This window comes from Equus asinus, chromosome 13 (genome assembly GCF_041296235.1).
Source record: "Equus asinus isolate D_3611 breed Donkey chromosome 13, EquAss-T2T_v2, whole genome shotgun sequence".
Taxonomy (NCBI): domain Eukaryota; kingdom Metazoa; phylum Chordata; class Mammalia; order Perissodactyla; family Equidae; genus Equus; species Equus asinus.
In genome coordinates this window covers 53,346,742-53,359,345 of record NC_091802.1, presented here as the reverse complement: position 1 = coordinate 53,359,345, position 12,604 = coordinate 53,346,742, and the positions used below count along the sequence as shown (strand labels likewise).

Sequence of the window (12,604 nt, the reverse complement as noted above, 5' to 3'; positions counted from 1 at the left end):
TGTTTCCTTCTGAAACATCTAAGGCAATAGGTATAGCCAGTTTCCTCCGCAGTTATGAACTTGACCCTTCACCTCCAAAAGCTGATAAAACCTTGCTTGCTCTGTCCTGCTGTAATGCTTGGTTCTCCAGCCTGAACCTGTGCTTGCACCGTGTGCACCATGGAGCTGGGCTATGTTGAGTTTCTGCATTACACTCCAAGCCCTTGATGGCAAGGCATGTATATTCTGTGCTCCTTCACACGCACACCATTGTGTGCTCCTCGGGGCTTCCTGAGAGGCTGTTTAGCCATGTGTTCGGGAGTTTCTGAGCCTTACTGCAGGAGGGCCAGACCTCTCCTGCTTTGCTCTCCATCTCCCGCAGCCTGCCTCCCAGGTTAATCACGTCTGTGGACGGGCTGGCGGGTGTGCGGCGGTCTGAGTCCCGACAGGCCCCAGGTCTAATCCGAAGCCTGGAATTTGATGGCTGAGGCTCGTCATCGTCTCACCTCTGACTCCCAGTTCAAGTGACTGTCTCTGAAAATCACACTCCAAACACGGCCCAGAAGCCAGTGGTGTCACACTGTGTGAGGAGCCAGGCTGGGGTCCCCATGCTGCCCAGTGCCGAGAGGGGCCTGTCGTGGCGGGACTGGGAGAGCCAAGTTAAACGACCTTCTGATCTATGGGGCCCTGGTCACAGCTCCAGGCTTTAAAGTCTGCCCAGCCCGGGAAAGGAGGTGTCATATTATAGGGCTCTAGGAATTCTGTTTAATATTTAAAATATCTGCACATTCTTTCCTGGTTGTGGTTAAATCACTTCTTTTCTGTTAGGATTTTCTGATAAACCCAAAGAAACCCGCAGCCGTTGCCCGCACATGGCTTCCACAAGTAAAATAAGCATCCTTTCAGCTCACGGCTTGCCTTTCTTCTGCAATCGCAGATCTCCACCCCCACCCCCTGGCCCCAGCTTGGTTCTCATGTGTCCCCAGACATCCCAGGGAGACAGGAAGAAGGAGGAACGATGGTCCAGATTTTGCTGATGGAGGCGATAAAGCAGCATAAATGCAGGGTCGGGATGGTGCTGCCACCAGACTCCCATGAGGGCCCTCGCTGGCTTGTCTGACTTTGAGCTCAGCCAAGCACCTCCCGACGGCCTCATGGGAACATGACCTCTGCCAGGCTTTCTCCATTTCTCTCCGTGGCAGTTAATTGATCACCTACTCCCTGCCTGTCTCGGGGCGTGGATGCAGTATGCTCTTTTTACTCATGCTCAAAAAAGTATTAAAAATCCTGATACCCAAGATTGTATAGCTAAAAAGCATCAGCATTGTAAGTAATACCCAGATATGCCAATATCCTTGTTTCTACTAAACCAGGTTAACCCCCTGGCAAATGACCCTGCAGCTATTTCCCTCCTCACCTGCCCAGGTGACTCACCCTGCCAACCCAGGGAGGTAGGAACCACCTTCGCCCCTAGCCTCACTGTATATGTTGGCCATATTATATATATACTACCTACACACTATATATGTGTGTGTGTGTGTGTGTGTAATGTATATAATATATAACAACATATAAATAATAAACATATATGATATATAGCATAACATTATATATAATATACACATATAATGCATTATAATACATATCACAAAGTAGGAGCGTCAGTGATTTTTGGTGTCATCTTTGCGACTAAGTTTTCAGCTCTGAGGAGCTGGGACCTGCCTTCTCGGCTTTGTATTTCCGGCGCCTGGTCTGATAACTAGTGCGTGGCAGGTGCTCAGTCGACATTGACATAGGCTTGTGGTGTCCAGTGATTTCAGAGAGAGGGCTGTGCCCGTCGGGACCTTGTATCTGGTCGTCACGTGGTTGCTGGACAGCTTTGTGGTGGTTGTCCCTTAAGGAAACCCCTCCTTCCCTCAGGGCTGCGTGGTGGCTGCTGTCTGTGTCCGTTAGGCCTGCTGGTCGCAGTGCGGTCCTGAGCCAGGGCTGGGTGGGCAGTGTGCACCCCCACACAAACCCCATGCCTCACCCTGGCTGGCCATCTATTGTCTGCCTGCTCCTGGACACTGGGGACCTGAGCGGGAGCCCGCGGTGCTCTGGCCACCTTCCCAGGAGTGCTCATTTGTCTTTCCGTAAAAAACTTGGTGACGTGGCCAGGCTTACGTGTGTCACATGGAAAGTCGAGTGTCTTCAGGGCTCAGAATGAGCAGCGGCCATCAAACTGTGGGCCTGGGGACCCTGCAGGGCCTGGGGGGTGCTCAGTGGCTCCACAGAAAGCCGGGCACTGGAAGCCAGGGCAGGTCTCACTCTGTTTTTACTTATCTATTGGGGTCCTGAATTCGAGTTTGTTAGGGAGTCTTTTAAACTAACACATAGAAAGTATTTGTTATGCTCCAGACATGGTTGTAAGTGTTTTGCCAATATCAATTATTTAACCCTCAGAAACAACCTTGTCCGTAGGTACTATTATTATGCAAATTGCTGACAGATGAGGAAACTGAGGCACAGGGAAGTTCAAGGCTTATAAATGGCAGGAGTGGGATTCAAACTCATACAGTCCAGCCTGATTCTGGGTTCTACTGCTTTAAGAAAGAGGTTTGAGAACTGTTAAGAGTTGAGTCCCGCTGACCCCTGACTCTTAGGTTTGCAGAAATAGCACCCCCATTGGGTATTGGTTCAGGAAGTAACCTGAACTCCTGAAGCAGCGTGGAGTCGGGCTTGGGGGGTCCGCAGTGCAACCCAGGGGAACTGGGAGACTGGGTGTTCAGGGGGTGGGGAAAGATGGGAGAAGGGTTGTAGCAATGTCCTGAGGTCACTTCTTCTCACCAGTCCAGACACCGACCCCAGGAGGTGGGAGCCTCTTTCTTCCCCAGCCTTACTGTACAGCTATTAAGTGGGGATTTGCCCATCGATAAATCAGGGCACCTGAGAAGTGAACTGGTGAACCACACTGGCTCTTTCCTCCTTCTGGATGAACACAAACAACATGGTGAAATGTCAACCTGTCAGTCGTTTGGAAAGTTTGCGGCATGGAAAGGCGATTACCCAAATGACTTTTTAAAAGTAGGAGAATTTGCCTGGCTGAACGTTTTTTAATTAATGCCCCCAGTTAATGTTAATAACTATTCATAGCATAGTGAGCTGGGCTTGGGGTGGGTTTAGGAAACATTTGGTATCTCTGGCAGAGGCGGAATGTTGACCTGGCTGGCAAGGGGGCTGTCGGCCGCTTTTCACAAACCTCGGGTCCATTTGAGTCTGAGCGAGGAGGCTATTTGCAGTGAGGGTGGGGCTTATGTAGCATCGTAAGAGTTTTTCAGGTTAGCATAAGTGTTGCTGCGGCCCAGGTGGTCTCTGGGGCTAAGGTCTCCCCACATGTGCCCTTCCTCACCTAGTGAACGAGCCTCTCAAGGGGATTCTTTGGAACAAAAAACGTTTCTTGGGGGTCACACCATTGAAACTTACCTCCGTGATTTTCTGTGATCTCATTTTTCCTTAAAATATCATTGGAAAAGTGTTTTGAGTTGAGCATTTTATTTTCCATTTAAACATGGTGAAACTGACGCACGGGGGCCAAGGCTTGGCGGGAGGGTGGGGGACCCGGGCCCAGCACACCTCCTGTGGGTCAGCCCTCAGCAGGCTGGGAGTGGCGCTCAACCACAGCAACATCTTGATCTCTTCCACGGGGTGCTCTGCTGCTGGGTATGACATCCATTCAGAAGGTGTCCCTAGGGGCAAGCATGCGGCTTTAAAGGGAAAACACAACGGGCTCGTAAACTGTAATTTTGGTTTTTTTAGAGCACAGAGTGATGGGCTCTATCTTTATGCTTATGTTAGAGACTCTTCTCCAGGAAGATCCAGGAGGGAGCTTGAAGTAGGACCCATGTTAGAGCTCCGGGTGGAGGTGGACTGGGAAAGAGGTCGGAGAACCACCAAGAGCGGCAAGTCCAGCTCTTCTGACTTAGCTATCTTGAGAGAGCCGTGCCATTGTGCGGTCTGCCGGCTGTGTTTATGGAGTGCCACGGGCCAGAGAACATGGCACGGAGTAGCACGGCTGCTGTTATTAATGATCTGTACACTGCCCTGGGCTCTAGGAATCCAAACACGTGAGGCATCTTGCCCACCTTGGGGAGAGAGGATAGATAACCTCTCCCCTCTGTTATCTTGTGTTTAGTGTAAATGTGAGATGCGGGCAGTAATAGGCGCTCAAGTGTGAGCCATCACCCCATCACTGGGGCCTGGGAAGTCAGGTGGCTTCTCGTGGAAGGTGGGACTTGGGCTGGCCTTAAAGGGAAGATGTCAGGGAGACGCAGAGCGAGGGAGATGTTGCAGGTGTGGGAGCAAGATTAGATAAGATGCCTGCAGAGGAGTCCCCCAGACAAGGCTGGACAGTGAAGAGGAGCCATCAGGGGGCAGACGGCCTCTGGTTTCAGACAGTGGGTTTGGGCTGTGCGTGGAAGGCCGTCGGGAGCCATTGATAGCTGCTGGGCAGAGTTTGGCAGAGCTAATTGTTATTTGAGAATGACAAGCTGGGAGAGCTGTATAGAGTGGACTAGAACAGGCAAATCTGAAGTCAAGGGGCCAGCTGGGGGCTAATTGCAACAGTGGAAGGCAGAATGGCAAGGTGGCTCTCAGCTACGCCCCTGGAGCCCACCGAGCTTGGTGTGCATGTTGACCCAACTACTTACTAGCCACGTGACCTTGAGCAAGTTTTCAATCTTTCTGTGCATCAGTTACTTGGTCTTTCACGTAAGGGTACTAATATTCATTCATTCATTCATCCCAAAGAGGGCTATATCACACAGTGCATGCTGATCATACAGTGGAGCACAAAATGAGCATGCTCTCTGTGCTCGGGGATCTTATAGTCTAGTAGGCAGAGACACAAACTAAAATGAAATAAAGATGATCCTTTCAGGTTACGTTAAGCGCTGTGAAGAACACAGCGGGTTGTACTGCTTGCGTGTCTTGTGTAACAGGGTCATCATGGAGGGCCTCTTTGAAGTCGTGCTGGCTGAGCAGAGACTTTGGAAATTAAGCAAAGTGTTTCATGCTGAGGAGACAGCAAGTGCAAAGCCCCTGAGGCACCAAAGAGCTTGGAGCTTTCCAGCCCAGGAGTAGAGCCAGTGTGTGGAGGGATGGAGAACAAGGCGAGAAGTGATACGAGATGAGGGAATTCAGTGAGGTAACACATGTAAAGAGCTGGGACACAGTCAACAATAAATGACATTCTTATTATGGGAACATTCTGGACCTGAGGTTAACAAGGGCCTGAGCTGTTATTGTGGCCATGGGCTGTAAGAGAAGACGGATCATGAACATCAGCTGAGGAACTGACCGGAGGGAGAGTGATTAACTCGGTATTAGGGGAGGGCTGCCCATCTGGGTAATGGAGAGGGTGAAGTTAAATTCGCTGAAATGGGGAGTTTCCGAGAGGAGCCTGGTGGAAGGGGATAGAAGGATGTGGAGAATGTGAGGTTATTTGGGAATCAGTGGTCAGCCAGCTCTGTAGGTACCTGGCACACTGGGGCTTAGGAAAACAGTCAGGGGCAGGGGTTCCGGGAATCTTTGAGAAGAAGGGGAAACGATGGGCATTCAGCTGGTCTAGTCCCTGTCTGTGCTGGACCCAGGAGAAAGAAGAGGAACCGAGGAAGAGGAGGGGAGGAGGACCTTCTGAGACCTGGGCACCTGAACGAGGTCCAGGAGGAATGAGGACCAGGAGGATCTTGGTTCTCAGGCTCAAATCCCCTCTGTCTTTTGCACGTTTGCGTGGGGCAGCAGGCTCCTTCTTTCTGGCCCAGCCTCTGCGGGCTGTGCTGGTGGAGCTTGGCCTCTGTTTCCCGCCTGGGGTTGTGTAACAGGCTCCGGGAAGTGCTCGGGGGCTGTAGGTCCTGAACCGAAACGCCAATGTCATCAGAGCCCTCTGTCTATAATGGCACAGGTATTTGGAAAATGCCACGGAGCAGGTCTGTTCAACCCTGTGGCCTGCAGCCTGTCAGCTGGGTTAGGATTCTTGGTCAAGTTCACGGTTCAGGCCAATATTGACTGTCTCCTTCAGTGGAAAGTGCTGCTGTGCTGTCAGCGAGATCTGCAGCTGCCTGGGAGGTGGCCCTGTGGCGCTCGCCGTCTGTGCCTCCCTGCTGGTCCCCCTCTGGATCGTGCAGGGGGTCCCAGGGGCCCTCCTGCCAGAGCTCACCTCAAACCCCAACTTTGGCTCAAGCTTGCAGCTGTTGCTCCCTGCTTTCCAAGCCATTTCTGATTTCACAAGCAATCCTGCAACATCTATTTTGACTGTTTTTGAAAAACTGCATTTATAGTTTTATTTCTAGTTCAAGATGATGAATGTCCATTTTATTTTTATTATTAATACCATGGCATGTTTTTTTTCTTCACCAAACAATGCCTGTTCACTTTAGACATGCAAAAATAAGAAAGCACGGGCTGACCTTGTGGCCGATTGGTTAAGTTCATGTGCTCCGCTTCAGCTGCCTGGGGTTCACCAGTTCGGATCCTGGGCATGGACGTACACACCACTCATCAAGCCACGCTGTGGTGGCCTCCCACATAGAAGAACTAGAATGACCTACAACTAGGATATACAACTAAGTACTGGGGCTTTGGGGAGAAAAATAACAAAAAAAAAGAGGAAGATTGGCAACAGATGTTAGCTCAGGGCCAATCTTCCTCAACAAAAAGTAAAAATAAAATAAAATAAGAAAACAAATCACCCATAAACTTGCTACCCAGAGATAACATGTTAATCTTTTGCTTTCTTCTTCAAGGTTTGTTTGTATAACCCATGCAATTCTGTAATTTTTTTTACAATAATAGTAATAGCTAAGATTTATTAATTACTTACTGTAAGCCAGGAAATATGCTACACAGTTGAAAACATGGTTTAATTTAATACCAAAACCAGCCTGTGAAATAGAGTCAAGCATAGTTCTGTTTTACATCCGCAAATGGAAATAACAATAACAATGGTGGCTGACAGCTGTGGAAGGCATCCTAGCAGCGAGGAAGAGTCAGTGCTGCGATCCCCATTTTTCAGGCGACAAAGTGGATACCTAGAAAGAGGTCCAAGGTGCACAGCTAGGTAGTGGTCAAGGTAGGATTTTAGTCTCCGTCGCTGACTCCAGAACCCTTACGTGTGTGACATGAGTTTGATCATTTACCAAGAAACTGAGAATTTTTACCCGTGCGTTCACCTCCAGCGTTTTTGCTGGCTACTTGGCTTTCTCTTCTCCATCTTCTGTGCCCATTGCCCACACCTAGAATGGATAGTTCTTCCGAATGAAGCTTGTGTCCCTGTACTCATTGTCCAGGACAAGGACGCTTTTCTTTGCTACCTCGCTCCTTCCAAAACTCAACCCAGCTGGCATGGAATGGGTATTTATCTCCTTCCAAAAAGTGCACGCTTGTCTCTACCATTTGGAATTGGAATCTGAGATTTGGCTAGAACTCTTTACGAAGATGGTAATCCAGCTGATGATGAGTTTGCACGTTCCAGAGTACCTTTCCACCACTTTTAATGGGGTCACCTGGAATCCTTACAGACCAGGTGCAGAAAACGACATTTCCTTTAAGTCAAAGATGGCTGTTTAGAACTGGTTCGTTGTCCCGTAAAGTCATTGTCCTTGAGTATGTACATATCTACACACACGCATACACTCACCCAGACATATGTTTTTGAGATGAAGTTGCCCCCATACAATAAATCCTAATCCAAAGTGGATTGCTGCTTTGATTAAAAAGCAAAAATTCTGTCGGCTCCATAGGTAAACCTAGAAAAGCACACACTTTTTCTTTGAGCTGGGTTCGTCTCACAGAGAGGCACATTTAAATTATTTCATGGGTAATTCACGCTGGCATTAGTGTAGGGAATATTGCCACAGCCTCTGCACACACCACAGCCTTCTTTCTCCGACAGACGGACATTCTCAGTGGCCTCCTAAGGTGAGGATGCCACGTACTTCTGTGCTCATCAGGCCTTTGTCTCTCAAGCCTTGGCACCTGCTCATCTCAGGGCTGACTTAGGAGTCTCCACGGGGAGTTATCTTCCCCAAGGGAAGCTCTCAGGAGGGTACAAAGGAAAGAGAGGAGAACGCTTGCCTCCCTGCCCTTGTGTTTGTTTCTGTTAGATGAAGGGTAATCCTCGCCTCGTGTCAACGTGTCCTGGCCTTGTGGTAACAGTTCTGTAGTGATCTGGCTGTTTCATGAGCTGAGGAGATGGCCACCAACTCCTATCCTTGGAGAGGTGGGAAAAAAAGAGAGAGAAAAAAGTGTGTTTAGCGAAATATGTGTATTTGCATGTTCTCTAAGTAAACATTTCCGAGTGGGACCAGAATAATTAGGAGGTAAATTGCCATCTGCGCATGTCAGTTCTTTTGTTCACCCAACTCAAGGGGCATCCCAATTGTGAAATTGTGAAAAAATTAGCTATCTGTCTATCTACCCTCCTACCTACCCACCTGTCTAGCTAGCTAGCTGTCTGCTATTTGGTGCTTTAGTTAGTTTTAGCTGGAGTTGAGTAGTTTGTGGGAAAGATCACTAGGCAGCTTGCTTGTCTAAAAGCCAAACCAGGATGGGGTGGGGCGAGGGAGGGGTGGGCAGCCAAGAAGCCCTTTCCACCCTCCCTCAGCAAGAGAATAAAAAAGATAAATAAACCCTAATCCTGACCTGGGGGCAAATCCCAATAAAGATCGAGGTTAATTTTTCCTGCCGATCCAACCCTTGAATTCATTGTACGAATTAGACAGTTCTGCGGCCCTAATTTGCCAGATCAGATTGTATAATTATCTTTTACAGCCCTGGGTGTGATGTGTGCTCCGTGTTGATGCTGCAGGGGGCTGAGCGTGTGCGTTGGGCTTCAGAGGAGCTGCTCTGCCGTGCCAGGCTGCGCTGCTTTCACACAAGCGGGGGCGTAGCTGTTGGAGCCAGGTCAGAATCAGCCCTAGCAGCCTGGAATGGAACAGACAAGCTTGGGACAGAGCCTGGGTCAAAGGTCTACCAACAGGAGGCAGTAGGGGGAGGGTCTCCGAGAAAGAGCAGTGGTATTGGGGTTCAGTGGGGGCAGTCAACAGAGGACCTGAGTAAAGGGTGGCAAGTTTGGAGATGGGAAGGAAGTAGGCAGCTTCAGGGCTGAATTATGATGCTCATGGCCTTAGGCACTTTTGTCTTCATGGGCCCCTTCCTCCATAAAAAGAAATGTATATTAAAAATGATATTTTAAGATGGCTATGGTGTGAGGAAGAGTATCATCCAGGCTGGATTCATTGTTATATAGGCATTAATATTATACTCATTTTATTCCTTCTGATTTTAAAAGAAATTAGAACATTTTCACAGGCATCTAAAATTCTCCAGGGTCCTGGGCACTGGCTCCCGTGCTCAGTGGGTGTGTTGGCCTTAGGTAGGTTCCTAGACATGGGACCCAGTGGTTTGAACTCCTGACAGCTACTTGGCCTGTTTTGTACAAGTCACTCCTCTCTGATTTTGGACCATTTGGAAGGTCCGAGAATTCCCCCAAACTGCAGCCCTTATTTTGGCCCAAGAGGGGGCTCGCACTTGTGAAGTGTTGAAATCCCGTATCCTATCGCACTGATTTTCCTTTCTCCGCCCTGGTCTTCTGCAGTGTGTGACCTTCTGTTGTCAGCATGCCTCACAGCATAGGTGGTGTAGGTTTTGGAGAAGGCGGTGGGTCCGTGTGGGGCTGGACGTGTTCCAGGTGATGTCTTCCTGTGCCCTCAGCAGCCGGGCCTTTTGTTCCTCAGTCAGAGGTATCCAGGAGGACCAGGCCCTTCCATCTTGGTTGGAGGTGGTTAGGCCGAGAACCACTAGGTGGTGTTTGGCTCAAGGCATCCCAGGAGATGTCAGGAAGGAACCTGTCTGGGTGGGGGTTGCGGGAGGAAGGAAGGGACCTTTGAGGGCAGGCTGTGGGTAGCTGGTTGTAGTCCCTGGCCTCCCACAGAGGTTTGGTGTGGGGTGTGGCGTGCTGCTGTTGGCCTGTGTCCGAGGAAGTGCCATCCACCCTGTCTCACGTCATCCGCACTGAGGACATACAGGCAGCAGCGAGGTGTGTGTGCAGCTGCCACAGGCTCCACACAGTAGGTGTTGAAGCCAGTGTGCTGTGGCGGAGAGAGACAGGGTCCGTGGTCCGCCCAGGCTCCCGGGAAGCCTGCAATCTTGCCTGTCCTGGAGCGCCATGCCGATGCAAAAATCAAAGGGGAAAGAGACCCTCCCTCGTCTTAAGGAGCAGAGCAGAGGCAAACCGTTCGGCTTACTGCAGTGGTTCTTAGAAGTGCATTTCAGGCTGGAGGTTGGATGCCCAGAACTGGATGATAGGAGAGAGGGGAGGGGCAGCTGTCTCTTGGGATGATAATGTCTCTCGCAGCCATCTGGCACTCCAGGAGTCAGCTGGGCAGGTCCCGGGGCCTGCTGAGAAGTGGTGGTTTCCACCCCAGAACCGGGAAGCCCGGGGGGAGAGCAGAGTGAGGTCAGTTCTCCTGAGATTCCTGGGGCGGGGTGCAGCAGGAGGGTGTTTGAGGGCATCCCTTCTAGGCCCCTGCTACTCAGAGTGTGTTCTGTGGCCTACCGGCGTTGGGTTCCCCCAGGAGCTTGTTGCAAATGCAGCATCTCAGGCTGCGTCCTCAGACCTACTGAATGCGGATTTTAACAAGATCTCCAGATGATCTTCAAACTTTGCTGCATATTAGACTTACTCGGGGAACTTAAAAAAATTTTTTAAACCCAGTGCCCAGTCCTCACTTTATACCAATCAGAACGTGAGTGGGCTCCAGGCTTCAGTCTGATTTTCCAGCTGTCAGGGGAGTGGGACGGTGATTTCAGTGGGTAGCCAAGCCTGGGAACCTTGGCTGTCAGAACCCTCCCTCTCCTCCGCATCTTGTCCCCCCACCATCCGATTTAAAGAAGACCCCCTCCAGTCTCCCACTACCCACCCCCCCACCCCTCAGTCCCCAGTGTCTGCCACTAAATTGGCTAGATTGAAACGTCACAGGGCGGGGTGAATTCAGATTTACTTGTGCTGAGTTTCTTGTCTCCCCTGGAAGGATAAGGCTGGAACCATTTCCATTCATCTGGGCTTTAGCATGAATGAGCTTATGGGATGCTTTCCACCTAATGAACTGAACATGAATTGGGTGTGGGGGTGGCTTTGCATACAGTAGTAATGGGAACGGGAATCCATCCTGGGGCCAGAGTTGGAGTTGAGTGTATCTTGCACTTTTGCTTGCTTCTTTTTGATGACTTTTCCAGCATTTGCGAGTTGTCTAGTTAGGTCCCATGCGTTGCACGGTTCATCAGAGCTAAAGTTGTTGAGTTCTTTGCCCTGTAGTCGACTAAGACCCATATATTGCATTCGAGGTTCATCCTGGGATGAGTTCGTGGGTGTGGTAGAGGAAGACGGGCCCAGCAAACGTGTGTCCCCAGGATTGGGGCAGGGGTTGCTGGAACACCAGGGCACCCCGATCTGGTGGCAGGCGCTGGTTGATGGTGTTGGCTGCAGAGTACTAGCCTGGCCCTCGTCCTCAGGAACTCTAGAAACCGCAGGAGTGATCCTAGCCCCGAGATGATGTATGTGAGCATCCAACGAGAGAAAAAAACGCCAGCCAAACAATCCTTTCTCTTGTGAGTGAAGGTTACAAGTTTTCTGTTTCAAATCTGATGGTATTATTTTTCCCCTTTTGCTTTCTTCTCTCTGTTTTCATTTGCCAACCTAAGGGTCTGGAGTGGTTTCTTTGAGCCTAATGATGGGGAAGCTGAGAACGGGGCTATTATCTTTAAACACCTTTTGAAATACTACTCTTCCTGGTGTCTGAATTAGGTTGAACAGAGGTCGGATTTAAAGATTAAATATCTATTTTAGCAGCAACTATGCTGATAACTGCACATCTGCTCAGGAATTAAGTGGATAGTCTGGAATAGCCTTGCTCTCTAGAAACCCACAAAGGAGTAAAATTCCTAAAGGCACAGCTAATATTTATTGAGTGCGTGATGGGGGCCGCGCCAGGAGCTAGGTGTTCCTCCTATGTTTTCCCACTTAATGAATTCAGACAAACTGTAAGGTCGGAACACATAAAACTTCAGAAATGGTGCAGAGGAATCTTTGAGTAAAAGGCCCAATACAAACAGAACAGCTCAGAACTGTGGGACCAGTTATAACAATAATCTGGATTTCTCCCTTTATTCTGAATTCTATAGTTTTATTCTATACTGAAGAATGAACTACTGTTAAACCTCTATGTCCCTGGGAGGCTGTCTGACCTTCAGAGACTACTCTTTCTACCTTTTAAGCTTGAAGATGAGTTTTATTATCCTCTTTCCTGGTGTAACTCTCCCTTCTTTTTCCAGGTGAAATCAGACGTTTGTGGCTGACCTGGATAAATTGCTTCAAACCAAGAAAGAAGGACAAGAGGAAAGGAGAGCTGTGCACAGGAATCAGGGCCCAGCCCAGCCCTGGTGCTCTGCTGGCTTTGGGGGTTTTGCTCCCTCTGCAGCACACCTGCTGCCTGGGCATCCCTAATGCACCATTGTGCCGGCCCAGCGTGGAGATCAGCAGGCAGGAGCCTTGCAGTTAGCCATCAGAGAAGGTCGAGAGACGCAGGTTAGT

The 12,604-nt window shown here is 49.7% G+C and overlaps 1 long non-coding RNA gene across 1 annotated transcript in view; it reads left to right on the top strand.

The window, feature by feature from the left end:
* The window catches only part of LOC123276215 (uncharacterized), a 143,292-nt gene that overhangs the window by 110,131 nt on the left and 20,557 nt on the right, over window positions 1-12,604 (top strand). Inside the window, exon 2 of the long non-coding RNA XR_006512519.2 lies at window positions 12,346-12,598. This is a non-coding gene — a long non-coding RNA (uncharacterized lncRNA). The remainder of the gene's footprint in view (window positions 1-12,345; window positions 12,599-12,604) is intronic.